We start from the raw sequence: 16076 nt of genomic DNA, 5'->3' as shown, positions 1-16076 counted from the left end.
GGACACTTTGCAGAAAAACTCTTTATGAAAATATTGTGACGCAAAGACTATTAAATGTAGGTTTATCAGATGAGGCTGTGTAATTAAAAATTACCTTTCTGATAGGACACAATCTGTTCAGTTTGAAGAGAAGATCTTAAATTCATTGACCACCCAAAAGTATGTCCCCCAGGGCTCAATCCTTGGCCCTCTTTTACTTACTATCTAGATAAACAACATGGGAAGAAATGTATCAAATGCCACTTTGAATTTTTATGTAGATGACACCGTTCTTTATTGCTGTGCCCCTGGCTTGCCTGAGGCTTTTTAGAGTCTGCAGTCTGCTTTTAACATGGTTCGATCCCAACTTCATCAACTCAACTAAGGCTTCTACTGAATGTAGGAAAACTAAAGGTTTTCACGTAGTCTAAGAAATCTATAACCTCCTTTGAAGCCAGAAAATAGACAAATTTCTGCCACGTTTCTCCTTCTATTTGATTATGGAGACTTGGTTGCCCTTGCCTTTTCACTGCAGTTACCTGATACGTCTTACCATAGGGCACTAAAATCTATCTCAAATTCTAAAGCCATCACTCATCACTGAAATCTCTATAAGCTGGCCTAGCCTAGCTAGCCGGAGATGAACTCATTGTTACATTTTCATTTATAAAGCCATAATGAGACAACTTTCCTCTTATCTATGTATGCACATCATTCTTCAATATAACAATAACTTCTGTCTATGCTCACTGGATTATACTTCATTGACTGAATCAAAGGTCCATACAGAGTTTGGTACAAAAAAAGGCCTTCAAATTCTCTGCTCCTGCTTCTTGGAATGATGTCCAAAAATGCTTCAAATTACAGGAGCTCATTACTTTAAATTAATTTATAGCTAGGGAATTCAGCACAATAATACTGTGATTGTGCTTTTTGACTGTTGTATGCTTTTATCACTAGGATTTCTCCTTTTTCAGTTTGAATATATATATATATATATATATATATATATATATATATATATATATATATATTCAGGTGACAAATTAAAGGAGAAACCTGAATAAAAGAATGGAGAACTATAACAAATAACGAATGCAGATGATTCCATATAGGTGTACTGCATGATACAACAAAGCAATTAACATCTTATCATGATCTGTGGCATGTATAAAAATGCTGAGCAGGCCCAGCTGACCTCAGTTTTCAGTCACAAAGACTGCGCAACTGGCTAGTGTTTCAATTGGAACAGTGACGAAAGTGATATCTGCATTCAGATCTATGGAAAAGACCTCAGTAAATAGGGTTGAAAATTGTGATTGAATGTGTACATTCGATGACCGGGATGCTCGTGCATTAGTGTGATATGTAAGAAAACACACACAAGCAACTCTTCCTCCGGTGACTGAGAATTTCAATGCAGGACATGATCAGACTGTGTCAGCAAGAACAGTCCATTGACAATTACATAGAGAGGAATATTATTGTAGGGTTGCAGTGCATAAATTCCTCATTATCAAGACAAATGCACATTTGAGAGTTCAGTGGTACAAAAGCCATAGGCACTGGTCTACTGAGATGTGAAAAAAGTGATACAGTCAGATGAGTCATCTTTCACCATATTCTCAACGAGTGGGTATGATGAGAATGATGTGAATCATATGCTATGGTCTTCGCAGTCACCAGATCTCAACCCAGTTGAACACCTATGGGAGATTTTAAACCAGCGTATTAGAAAACACTCTCCACCACCATCCTGAAAACTCCAAATGAGGGAATATCTTTTAGAAGAATGGTGTTCCATCCCTCCAATAGAGTTCCAGAGACTTCTATGCCAAGGTGCATTGAAGCCGTTCTGGCAGCTCGTGGTGGACCGACACCTTACTAAGACACTTTATGTTGGTTTTGCCTTTAATTTGTCATCCGTCTGTAAAAAAAAAGTAACATAGTTACTAACATAGTTAAGTATATATTTATATATAATGTCTCCACCCACCACATAGTAAGAATGAATAAAGAGTTGATTGGGTTCTCTCGGCCAGAATGCCAGGGTTGATGTATAATGTGCACATACATACTGTAGTACACCCACCTCAGTCAGACAACTCACATGGGAAACTTGGAGAACACACGTGTGTATGGATTTGGACATACGTATGTGCACATACAAATGTACACACACACACACACACACACACACACACACACATACACAAACTCTTTTTTTCTCTCTCACCATTTCAATTTATAAAAACATGAGGAAAAGTTCAGCTATTTGATCAACACCTTTTTATTTAGCTAAAGTTTACTGCCACTAAAAAAAAAAGTTGATTTAGTGTGATGAACCCTCTCAATATGTCCAGCAGACTGAGTGAGAGTTAACTCAGACAACTGAAAAGTCTCTCATTGGCTCTAATAGCTGTCACTCACTGTGAACCTAAGCTGGACAAAAGCGGAGACTCTACAAAACCCTGATTCTTCACCAGTGAGTCACAGAGTGACTGCTGAAGCAACCTGGTCAAAACACCAGAGTTTAGCAATATTCGGTGTCTATATCAGTCCCTGACTAAACCCTCTACAACTCAGGAGAGAGACTGTTACGAAATAAATGACTACATTTGTCGTAACCACACGGAATCATCTTTGGTTATGAAATGAAAACGGGCCGTCTGGAATACCATTCCCAGGCACATATAGTAAACACATGCCTTAGTCTAAACAACCACCACACTGCCACCATAACAAATATTGAAAAAAACATGACAATCTCACAAGTTCCAGATTAATGCTTCTCAAGGCAGGAAATTCAGCTCAGTGTAATCTCAGAGGTTGTCTGTATTATGTCTCAATTTTTCTTTTTGGCTAGGCCAAAAACCGTAAATGACCCTCACTTGCTCGCTAATAATTGGGTGGTCTCCCCTAAACTGGTGACAGTAACTTTGTTTTAACACTAGGTGGTTAAAGGGCACTAAAGGGGAAGCAGACACAACCTCTGAACAACATTTTATCCTGCTTGTTTTATTCATCTTTTTTCTTTTTTATTCATACAGTTACGGTGAGTGTTTCTATTTAATTCCATTCCTTTACTTCCAGTACTTAATCCGTAAAGTTAAAGTACGAAGAACAGAGAGGAACATCATCATAATACTTTTTCTCATGCCCAGTTTATGTAGGACAAAATCTAGCAAATACTTTAGAAATTCCCAGGGAAAGTTTCCGGTCCTGCATTCCACACACACAGTATTGGGTCAATATCCCTTGAAAAACAGCCAAACAAATGCTTTCCCTTATAAGCCTTTCTAAGTTATACACTTGCCGTATGCTTGGTTTACATTACAAAATATTTCATGGAATACAGTTTCAAACATCAGTTAGGTGTACATGCTTACAGTACATTAGGAACCGCTTTTGAACGGTCTTGAACTCTGAACAAGGAGCTCAGGAAGAGATTGGCATTCTTCTGGCTCTTTTCAAATCAATATAATAACATGTTATGCTGCTTGTCCGTGGGGGCCTTGCGTTTATGTAAGCAGCACAGATAATATTAACGGCGTTCACAGAGGGCTGGGGGAACAGCCAGGGCCTATTCTCCCGTGTCCTCTGCCATGCTGCGAGACGCGGGGGCACTGTTTGTAAACCGAGCCGGGTCCGGCGTGCCCCCTCTCCCCTCCCATTGTCTGGGCAGCACAGAGACGCCCGCTTGCTATTCCCCTCACAGAGCCTTCTAAACTTCGGCCTGGTGGATGTGCTCCGGGACCCCAGCCCTCTGCCAGTCCGATTCTCTCATCCGTCAGCTCCTCAGTCCCCACCAACCCCACACTCACCCCCCCTTCCCCCAAAAGTTTGAACTCGAAAGCACTTTTTGGAACCGTAACCGTGCATTGGGGGGGAAAAAGTCCTGAAACTCTGGCATCTTAATTAACTGCTTTTTGTTTCATTTTCCTTTGAGAGTAATTTATCTCTCACCCTCTCTCTCTCTTGCCTCCCTTTCTGTGTGTAAAATTAGATGTATTTCAGATATGTCCATATCCCCCCCGCCCCCACCACACCTCCATATGAAAGACCATTGAGCTGCAATGCTACACATTTGCTAATGTATACTCTCTGTCACACATCACTCACATTTATTCCTAATCAAAAAGAGCAAATCAAAAGCTGAGAGCAAATCTGAATTTGTGTGTTTATTGATCCACGTGTAGCCTCTTCCCAATGCACTGCTTTGCATTACATTACCTGCCACTGAATTGCTGTACAGTATCTGACTCTACCTGTCACTTAACTACATTACCTGACACTAAACTGCATTACCTGACACTGAACTGCATTACCTGCCACTAAAGTGTAGTACCTGCCTCTAAATTGCATTACATGCCACTAAGCTGATGTGGGGTGGTGCAAAATGGTGGCCGTGCATGACCCAGGTGGGTGCTACACATCGGTGATGGCTGAGGTGAGTTTACCCTGATTATCGTAAAGCACTTGAGCGTCTGGAAAATGCTATATAAATGCAATGTTTCAGTAATTCATTTATTCATTAATTCATTCATAAACTGCATTACCTGCCACTAAACTGCATTATCAACTGAGTACAACTGAGCAACACATAACTCAGGAAACTTGAAATTTGTGAGCAATTCAGACAGTGTTGCAAACAGTTAAGTATTGTCGAGGGATTTTTCCAGTCAGATTCCATCTTTGCAGTAGCCTCACACAGGGCAGGCCTCTACAATGCCTGACCAAAAAAAAGAAAAAAGAAAAAAAAAAAAAACACTGAGAGATGTCAGAGCCACTTAAAGTGTTTGGAGCAGGGGAGCAGTGAAATCGCTGGCATTGTGTTTGTAAGTCACTCCTTGCCATCAAAGGGCTGCAGGAGCCCTCTCACCTGTGTGCACATGAAAGGACCCCTTTCACAGGCTGAATGCTGCTGCTTTTCAGCGAACAGCTCCCCTGATTAGAAGGCCGGAAAGGAAACCCCCATTTTTATAATACGATTGGAGTCCAGCGGTGATTTATTCTCTCCACATGGTGGTATTTGCTTTCAGTGTTTATTCCTCTTTTTATCCGACAAGGACTCTTAGAGAGCAGTTCCATTTAAACACACACACACACACACGCACACACGCACACACACACGGACAGTGAATATTTGTTTTTTCACAAATCTTTCTTTTTAAAGTCCCAGGAACGTATTCGAGTTAAAATGAAAGTGTACAAGATGATCGTTTTACATTCTGTGTGTGTTGAGTAAATGTAGATTACGTACACAAGTCAAGTCGCAAGTCAACACATTGATTTTCAAGTCAAGTCAAACTAAGTGTTTGAATCCAAGTCAAGTCAGAACAATAAATAACTCCTTTCAGTTTAGATTTTAGGGCTTAGATTTATAAATTTATCTGTAAGAAAATAATTATACCTACCAAATGCTCTTTGCTGGGACCTACAGAACATAAAAGTAATACAAAAGAGGTTTGTTACTTTTTTTATTTCTTTATAAATTTTTTTTACAAATTTAATAAGGAAAATAATGTGAGAATTATTGTACTCTCATTATTAAGCTAGTTGCACTGAGATGAAACTTCAGAGTAATAAATACACACTAGCGCAATGGCGACTGGGTTATCTCTGGTTTCAGCGTTTTGAGCCTCAACTGAATTTGTCATGTCTAGAACTGATTTTAACTAGCTGGTTGTAGAAATAACTGGTTGTCAGCCAGCTCTTTTTACATGTTTTTGGATGCGAGCGTTGGTTTCCTCCTAGTTTAGGGAAGGCAGGAAGGGCAAGGGAAACTGAGTTTGCACAGGCTGATTAACGCTAGTTAACTAACCTTAGCTAGTTAGCCAGTCTGCAATGCATTCCTTTGCTTGACTGTTCATTGTTATAAATAAACTGAATTACTTCGGGTACTACATTTTGCTGACAGCAAACACTTCCAGTGACCATATAACCAACATTGGGAGGGTACAGTTTGCCTGGTCCAATTTGTTTTATCCAATGGTGAGTTACCTCTGCACTGGTAATGTGGGTCAGTTTCTAAGTAGAATAACTAACCTATATTCTGGTATTTTAAAGCAGAATATAAGAATAACATTAATGTTATTGATCTGCTGCTCCCCATTTTTACATTTTAACAGTGCCTTATTTGCAAGTGAAGGGTTCAGATCAAGTCAAATTAACAGTCCAAGATCAAGTACCAAGTCCAAAAATTGTGAGGTGAGTAAACATCAAGGTGTAGACCTTGAGTGAATGTATAATATGTGTGTGTGTGGAGTAGGCTAAATGTTCAATGTATGCTTTCATATAAAAGCAATTTTTTGCAGTGGAGGGGGCATTTGCAACTGTTGTGTGAGGAAAGGGCATTATCTGTGCGCCAGTTCCACATGCTCACTGTCTCGCATAGCTAACACTCATGAATCATAATAACGGCTCAGACCTGTGAAGAGCGAAACGGACTGCACTGTTCTGGACTGTGAGTGCCAACTGTTACACTGTGCTGTACTGGACTGGGCTGCGAACGACTGACTAAGATGTGTAGTCCTGTAGTGTATCAGACTGTGACTGACCAGCGGTGTCGCACAAAACTGGATTGGACCAGACTGCTGTGTTGTACTGTGCTTATTCCACGAGACTGTGAGTGAACGACTGTGTCGCACGTTATTGTACTTCATCACACTGCAATGGACAGTGATTTACTGTGTCTCATTGACAGAGCGGCTGTCACAGATTCAGACACATACACAAGTATCTCTGACTCATAACTATTCACTCACAAGCAAAATGTTTGTGCCATGAAAGCAAATAGGAGAAGAGGGAGGAGAGAGAGAGAGAGAGAGAATTAGAGAAAGGGACAGAAAGAGCTGCTGTGGTAGATGATCCCTGTCCGCCATCTGCTTCCAAATTTGGTGCCAATGTTGGTTTATTTCCCTCTCCCCCCTGCCGACCGGAGATGCACGCCTGGGCCGGGTTTGTGTGAGCGCTGGCTAGGAGTGATGTCATTGATGGAGCGGCGCTCGGGTCCAGAGAGGAGCCCTGAATGGCACCAGATTAGACGAAGCGGCTCCTTTTAATGGCCGCCTTCTTGAATCCTTGCCACATATCTGGGCGAACGGCGCGCAGTCCTCTTTATCCCGCGCATGCGAGCACGTGCAGTTACCGGAGCAGTCAGCAATCTGCCACTCCGAGACAAGCGAGGTTAAACGGATACATGGGATGTTGGCTGAACCACGTTAGGCCACCATTGTGAGCGATTAGTTATGCAAATACATGGAAAATAAATAAAGCTGATCCGTGCCAGTAGAGGGTAAAGCCGGGCTTAATGCAAAGGAGCTGAGACCAACTAAGATGCAAGCATAGCGTCCAGCTGTCCATAGACTCTAGCCTTAATTAACAGTAACATGAAGATTATGCAAATTGCTCTTTGGTATTTGGGGTAAAATGATTGTTCATTCTGCCTTGCTCACTACAGAGGGTTAAAAAGGGAGGCTATTTGCTTTGTGCTCAGTTTGCATTACAAGATTAGTTCACTAGTTATGGGGGGGAGGGGGGGGGGGGGCTGCCGGGGAGGGGGGCTATTTGAAGGCCTAAATCGGTGGAGCCACAATATGCAGTCAAGACCGGCAAATAACTCCAACTGGCTGAGCCAATCATTGTATCGTTCTTTAGCCTGTGAAAATATAACTGACCTCGCACAGTAGCTCTGCGAGGCCCCCAAATTACTCATCAGAAAAATCAGCTACTTCCTTCCCTCTGAATCCCATCCTGGGGTTTTTCTTTCAACCACCTATTTGTGCCTCTACAACCAGGATATATTCCCCCTTGATGATTATAATTTACCTATTGTGAAATATAATATTTTACATGATATGACTTGCAACCTAATATCGAATTGAGGAAAAGGTTCATGACCTCAGAAATCCACCAAATTACACTTTTTTTTGAGAAGATGGACAGCTGTAGCCCATATGAAACTTTTAATTTCTCCTCTGTCATCTAGTTTTACTGGTATGAAAACACCATTTTGGACCAAGTCACATGACACTACCCATGGAAAAGACCTTGTGAAGAACACTCTAAGTTAGTCTTTCTTAAATGTTTTATGAAAGTACAGTTCCAAAGCATGATTTAGATAAAAATTCAATGTCATTGTTGAACTTCTGAAAATAAGTGAAAATGTAATATTTTACCTTTTATGGATATGCTTATTGTACACAATTTGAATTTAAGGCCATGACTTGACATGAGTGGCAAAAAGTACTGTAAGCTGTTACATTTGTTTAAACAGGATAAATGATTTGCTGTAACCAAAATTGTAATTGTGGGAGACCATAGATTCCGGTTTGGATGTCAGTGGTTCCATCAACAGCCTATACAAAATACAGTACGTCTTATGTATGTACATATGTGTACTGAACACAAAACTGTGTAGGCTGAGGATGGATTCGGGAAGTATGAGTCTATTTAGTACCAGTAAGCCACCAGGTTCTTAAATCAGTGTTAGCTTATCTTGTAGTAATATACTGCATTAGTGGGAGTCAGTTTAGAATATGGGGAGCTCTGTGTGTCTAACTGCTTCAGGCCCTGTCTGCTCCAAAGTCCCTGACACAAAAGCCCCTCCCCCCCTCCTAGGGGTCTCACAAATCACCCTTACTCAGAATGCCATTCTGAGTTAGCAGTGACTTTTACATATTTATACAGTGTCAGAAATCTGATATACATGAATTAACTGTAGAGTTATGCGGATTCATACCCCACAAAGACAGGCTAACAGTGGAGCGTGTTGTATTGCTCCTGAGTCTTAAACTTGAGTTCAAATACAGCTCTGTCTGTTAGGCTAATCCAGATCCACAAATGTCTTGAACACACCTGAAATGGGACATCTTTATGTATGTTATACATTTTATTTTGTCTCCAAAAGTCAACAACAGCTCGTGGAAGGCAGCCGACCGAAACTAAACTGCTTATACATATGTACTTGCCTACGTTTTCTTAAGGATTGCATTTTAGAGTGACTTACTCAAGGCAAAACACATTTAAACAAGCCGGGGACCCATTTTTAAGAAGGTTAATAGCATTTCACATTCCCACCACGAGTTTATTTAAACCCCTTAATCATACGAGTTGTACAATCCACCGACCGCTGCCTTCTTGACTGGTGAAGTCACTCATACCAGAAGATTAGTGAACCGTGGGGCCTTGACCCCAGAACCGCCTGGCCCGTCTGCGTCTGACCCGCAGTAAACAGGCGTGAGGCGGCGTGGGCGCGGCCACCGCCCCGGCAGGGCTCGCGCCCGGATTAATGGCAGAAGGCGATCCTGAGCCGCGCACGGCCGCGCGGAGTCTGCGCCGGGACCGCCACCAGCCAGGAATGTGGAGCTAATCTTCAGGTGTTTAGAGCAAATTCCATCCCTCTCCATTCTCTCTCTCTCTCTCTCTCTCTCTCTCTCTCTCTCTCTCTCTCTCTCTCTCTCTGACTGGCCTTCACTTAAGGACTCTGCTGCACAATAACATTGATGAGCATTGGCTTGTTTACGATATAGCACGCTGCACGTAGCACACCACGCACAGTGCACTGCATATGGCAAAGTGCACACAGCGCACTCGGCATAGCGTGAAACAGGGTGCACGTTGCACATAAGCACTTTGCACATAAGGATGTTGCATGTAGCACGCTACGCCCAGCACGTTGCGCAGTCTGACACCAGCGTTGCAGCCCTCCTCCCTGTATCCCTGATATGGATGCCCTGGGTCGGACGGGCGGGGCGGGCGGGTCCGTGTAATAAAGGAACACATGTTGAGGAGGGCGGCGTGCCTCTGCGAATGTGCGGAGAGGGGCCCCTCAGGGCCCCGGCCTCTAGAGTAATGAGTGGCTGGAAATGCATGCCCCCGGGGAGCTGGGATTCTGTGCACCTCCACCAAATAGCCAATCAGCAACATGCCAGGGCCCTTCTGGAACACTTTAACTCTTTCTGTACTCAACCAGCCCAGGGGGAATGTGCCGAGACCTGCTGAGAGAGAGAGAGAAAGAGAGAGAGAAGGAGGAAGAGAGAGAGAGGGACAGCACAAAAGAAGGAGAGAGCAGGAGGGAGAGAAGGGAGAGGGGTAGAGAGAGAAGACTCCCAGCATATCGTTATAATCACCTGGGCCAGCGGTTACTGCAACACACATGTTGTAAATTATGCTTTGGATGGTACTGAACACACCCTCAAGGAACATCTAACATTCTACATGCCACTCTCATCAATATGTTAAATCAATATTTTATGCAAAAGTCAGGAAACATTAGCAGACTTTCAAGATGCTCTCAATGTTTGGATGACTTTTACACTACAAGTCTTGGTATGTCTGTCTGGGTTGTTTAGATATCTTAATTGATGCCTTATTCATTTGAATTTTGGCCACTACATATGGCACAGAGACTTCTGTAATGTCTGCAGCATGTGCTATGTGTGTCCCTCAGTAGAAAGAATCTTTCCATTTTCACCTCATGTTCAACAGTTCCTACCTCCATGACCATCAGATGAACATATTCTATCATTCTATATTTATCTTACTTTATTGGTTGATCAGGAGAAAATGTGTAACACAGATTTACCCACAGAGGGTGACAGCACTGTTTTAAATGTTTGTTCTATTTTGCCTTATAGAGACACAGGACTATAGAGGTACCAGGTACATTCTCATGAGCTCCGTGGGTGGGGAACCAGACTACACTAGGCCCAAACTCCGACTGCTGTAGTGCACCTTATTTGAAGACATCATCAGAGTGATTTGTGGGGCTTTCTGTCCTCTCCTCTTCTTATCTCCAGGTTTTTCCCAAAGTATCTTGTTCTTCTCTTTGTGCTGTCAATCGTTTTTCTAGCACAGCCAAGCCAAACAAAAAACCACAATAAAAAACAGGTAAACCCCCTTCTTCCATCTAAATGCAAAGTTCAAGATCAACTGCATGCTTGTGCATACATATTTGTTGAATGCCGTCTGTGTTTTCTGCAATGAGCAGAGGCATGTTCCAACGAACGTCACCTCGAGTGTTGTGGGTTGCCTTTAACTGCACGCAGGATTCCCCAGATTTAGGCAGGCTGATGTTGTAAAATGTCCACCAGCCTCCGGTTTACAGGAGGATTGTGGAACGTCTGTGAAATCTTTCTTCCTCCGCCTAGAGAAACCAGAATACCTGCATTCTGACTCAGAGAGGCATATTGCCAAAATACTTTTGGTCTGGACGGGTGTTTAAGGGTGGCTTTTAACATGGAGGCTGTTTGGCGTGAAGTGAGTCCGACCTGCCTTCTGTCCAGCTCGCCCGAGACAGGACGCTGACAGCGTGGAACAGCACCGGCAGGCCTGAAGCGGCACGCAGAAGTGTGGTGTGTGAGCGGTCTCCTGTCCTGACACGCACGTCCACACGCCCTGCTAGCCTGCAGTGCTCAGCACTGATCCAGAAAAATACACAGCACTTTTAACCAACTCTGAAAGGCAGGTATCTCCACGCCGCTGTAACAAACTCTGAAAGGCAGGTTTCCCCACACCGCTGTAACAAACTCTGAAAGGCAGGTTTCTCCAGACCGCTGTAACAAACTCTGAAAGGCAGGTTTCTCCACACCGCTGTAACAAACTCTGAAAGGCAGGTTTCTCCACACCGCTGTAACAAACTCTGAAAGGCAGGTTTCTCCACACCGCTGTAACAAACTCTGAAAGGCAGGTTTCTCCACACCGCTGTAACAAACTCTGAAAGGCAGGTTTCACACTGCTGCTAACAACCTGAAGGGTAGGGTCTCCACACGCACGTCAACCAAAGCCTGCAAGGCCAGGTTCTCCAGCACTTGTAACAAACTCTGAAAGGCAGGTTTCCCACACGCTGTAACAAACTCTGAAAGGCAGGTTTCTCCACACCGCTGTAACAAACTCTGAAAGGCAGGTTTCCCCACACCGCTGTAACAAACTCTGAAAGGCAGGTTTCCCCACACCGCTGTAACAAACTCTGAAAGGCAGGTTTCTCCAACCGCTGTAACAAATCTGAAAGGCAGGTTTCCCACACCGCTGTAACAAACTCTGAAAGGCGGTTTCTCCACACCCTGTAACAAACTCTGAAAGGCAGGTTTCCCCACACGCTGTAACAAACTCTGAAAGGCAGGTTTCTCCACACGCTGTAACAAACTCTGAAAGGCAGGGTTCTCCACACCGCTGTAACCAACTCTGAAAGGCAGGTTTCTCCGACCGCTGTAACAAACTCTGAAAGGCAGGTTCTCCACACCGCTGTAACAAACTCTGAAAGGCAGGTTTCTCCACACCGCTGTAACAAACTCTGAAAGGCAGGTTTCCCCACACTGCTGTAACAAACTCTGAAAGGCAGGTTTCCCCACACTGCTGTAACAAACTCTGAAAGGCAGGTTTCTCCACACCGCTGTAACAAACTCTGAAAGGCAGGTTTCTCCACACCGCTGTAACAAACTCTGAAAGGCAGGTTTCCCCACACTGCTGTAACAAACTCTGAAAGGCAGGTTTCTCCACACCGCTGTAACAAACTCTGAAAGGCAGGTTTCCCCACACCGCTGTAACAAACTCTGAAAGGCAGGTTTCTCCACACCGCTGTAGCAAACTCTGAAAGGCAGGTTTCTGCACACCGCTGTAACAATCTAAACTCATCCAACCTTTGCAGCTTTGTGTAAAAGAGTCAAAAACCTTCATTGAGTGTGGTCCATAACTCAACCACCTTTCTATGGAGCAGAGTCACAGACGTTGACTGAGTGTGGTCTATGACTCAGCGGTGGTACTCTGGTTTTCCTGCAGCGCTGTGCCTGTTTCCCTGATCTGCCGTGATCCCACCCACTTTAACCACAGACCAGAGAGGGACTTAAATCCCCGACGGACTCACGAGTAAACGTTCTGAAATAACACACAAGCAAACAAAACACAGCGTCAACAGTAACGGTCTTCCCAGAGATGCTGATCGGGAGAAATTGTATCGTCAGGAGTGGCCCTGCTTCACCATGAGAACTGGCTGCAGGGGCACCACCAGGGATTTTGGGCCCCATGAAAAGAGGCCCTGTGCCTCTCCCTTTAATGTCAGGCCTACAAATTAATCTGAGTCAGACCATAACCACAACATCCACAAGGCTACATCCATGAAAAAGAACATACATCCGCAAAGTAAGATATGAAATCCAAAAACTGAGGAATATATTTTCGATGTTCTGCATTTCAGCACAAACACTATATATTTCCTAACATAGCAATTGTTGGGGAAATATTACTGTTGTGCAAATGACAGACTTAGGGCAAGCATTGAATATATTTTACAATATGTACAATTTTACTAACAATGTTACAACATTTAACAATATTGTCTGTGACATGGAGGCCTATATCAAATTTTATCAAAGAACAAATATATCTACTGTATATAAATGAATATAAGTGGTTTTAATTTATTCAGCAAAACAATGCCCTACTTGTATGTTTTTAATTAAGTACACATTCCATCAGACTTGGCTCTGTTCTTCCCTAGAGATGGTTGGTAAAGTGTGGTAAACAGAAGCTTTCTCTTCTATTATCATATTTGTCCTATCAGATTGGCCAGATTGAGTGTTTAAATATTTGTTTCAAATGGGAAAAATCAGATGATTTTACAGGCAGCAATCATGTAATCCAGCACTCAGAAACTGCAGGTTGTCTGCCTGCTACACACATCTTACTGATCTATTCTTTTTTCCAATTACCATTAGACTCATTCAGGAGCTTAATGTATTGTTCACTGAATAAAATCGTGATTATGGTTTTAATGATTTATTGAGAAATATTACAATATTAAGAGGCTTCGGAAGGAGCTAGAAGCCACTAAAGAAGTGAATGGGCTCAAGAGGACAGTAACCTACCACTAGTGAAACTATATAAAGATCTCCAGATATCTGTACACAAACTCATCTGCTCTAAACATTAGCGGTGTTTTGATTCTGTGGGCGAACACATTTCAAGATATTTACATATTTTGATAACTGCAGCGGAACATTCTAGTCATTCCATGCCGTAAACCCTTGGAAAACGAGGGCCGAGGAGCGGAGACGCCCTTTTAAACAAGATCGTTTCACGAATTCCTCCAGCGGCCTGCTACAGCGTCTCTGGGAGTGAAACTGAAGTACTCCTAGGTAAGCAGAACTCACCGAGATGCAATCCTGCCAAGTTTCCAGCACAAGGACGGCGTGCACAGAGATTCTGCACAATGAGGGAGCATGCCTATTGGCCAGAGGGAAATTATCTCTCCGATCAAACTGCTGCTTGGCTTTATTCATGTGCCTGAATTCCTTTCTCATTTCAGGTGAGTTGCCCTTGAGCCACCAATCACCACTATCTCCGCTGTATTATATTACAGCGCTATTCTGCTGACTGCTTTTTTCTTTTCTCAGAGCGCTGTTGGTTCGGAGGGAGATGACAGCGTCTTAATCGGGTCGAACCCTCATTTTCCTTTTGTGAATCTTTTTCGGGGGCGAGCGCAAAGGCGTGCGCGCAGCCGGGACGATGAGGAAGCTGCGAGCGAACGAAACCAGAGGAGGAGGACGAGCCCGCAAAAAGCCGGCCTGATTAAGCACACAGGCACGCCGATCGCCGCCATTAAAGAGCGTCTCCCGCTCGGAATTTCCCCTCTCGCTCGCGCCGCAAATATTTCCCATGAGGCTTTGTGAACTCCCACGGAGCGCCGACGCACGCCCCCGTCTGCGCCCCGGCCACTCCCACACCTCTCCATATACGGCGGTTTCGATTAGCGGTGACCTCGTCACCTCGAAATCACCTCAGAACGTCGCGGCGTCGCTCCGCGTTCCGGGGGGAAATTATGCGGCCCGTTATGCAAATTCTTTGTTTGTTTAACTGCGGGGGGAGTTCAGAGAGCAAAGGCCACCGGAATCCCCCGAACCCGCCCCCAAAGGAAAACACTGACGTGGATGAATTCCGCTCTTGTCGGGAGCGGGCAGGGGCTCCCAGAGGAGATGCCCGGTAGCCCCGCGAACACACGGCGCTCTGAGGGGTCCGGGGCCGAGGAGAGAGAGGCGGAGGAACGTGATTAGGGGCCCGCAATCACGGCCAATCAGTCGCGCCATTCACGGCGCGCGGAGGACTATCAGCCCCTTTATGGTCGCGGCTCCTCCAGAGAGGAGGGCCGCCGCAGAGGAGGGCCGGCGGGGAGAGAGAATGACACAAATGAGGGCTTTGTGGCCCGAGTGTGCGCCTCCACACGCCCGGGAGGCGTGGGGGGTGGGGGGTGGGGCGGGGGTCGCGGCGGGGCGGGGGGCACAAGGCTGGGATTGTTTTTTTCATCGGGGGGGGGGACGCCCCCTCCGCATCTTCCGCACGTTCCGGCCGGCCGCGACGCAGGCCCTTCCCCGCGCAGCGAGCCCTTAACGTTCTCCGAGGCGGCGGTTGTGATGCGACACAGAGCGTCAGTGTTCCCGCGGACAGCGTGCTGCTGGGGATGCTGGGAAGCGGAGAGATGGCGTTTCGCCTACCCCATCCCACCCCACCCCCCCCCACCCCTTCCCGAACTCTCTCCTTGTCCCGAGTGAAAGCACTGAACTTTTTGCCCAAGGAAATACGGACGAGAGTTGATCTAGAATTTCACATTTGCAAAAAGCAGAACTCAACAATGAGGACAGGTGACATCTTACAAACTGAATACTTTGCAGCCAATGCACAGATGGTCGGATAGCACAGCTAGGCCGTGTGTGCGCTTGTGTGTCTGTGTGTGTGCGCGCACGTGTGTGCAAACGCCCTTTTGTTTTTAACGTAAACAACAACAGCGAAGCGTGGAATGGAGTGTGCTCCCGGGGAAAGCTCGGGTTAATGAACGTTCTTCTCATTAGCGCCAGGAATCGCGCTTTCGAGCCTCAAAGCCTTCACGCCGGCGCTAATCCCCCGCGCGAGAGCGTTAGCCCAGCTTTGCGCAGGCCGCTCCCGAGGTCACAATGTCAAGGCGGACTTGAAAGTGAGGCAAACGAAGGCGGAGCGAGCTCGTTCGCTCTCGAGGATCCTGTAGCGTTTCTTTTTTTTTTTTTTTTACCCCATCCTGCTTCCTTCCTCAGTGCCTCGGAGAACTCGTGTGGGGTTCCCGGTTCCTT

Source organism: Anguilla rostrata, chromosome 3, assembly GCF_018555375.3.
Source record: "Anguilla rostrata isolate EN2019 chromosome 3, ASM1855537v3, whole genome shotgun sequence".
NCBI classification, from domain to species: domain Eukaryota; kingdom Metazoa; phylum Chordata; class Actinopteri; order Anguilliformes; family Anguillidae; genus Anguilla; species Anguilla rostrata.
This window is presented reverse-complemented; position numbering follows the sequence as displayed.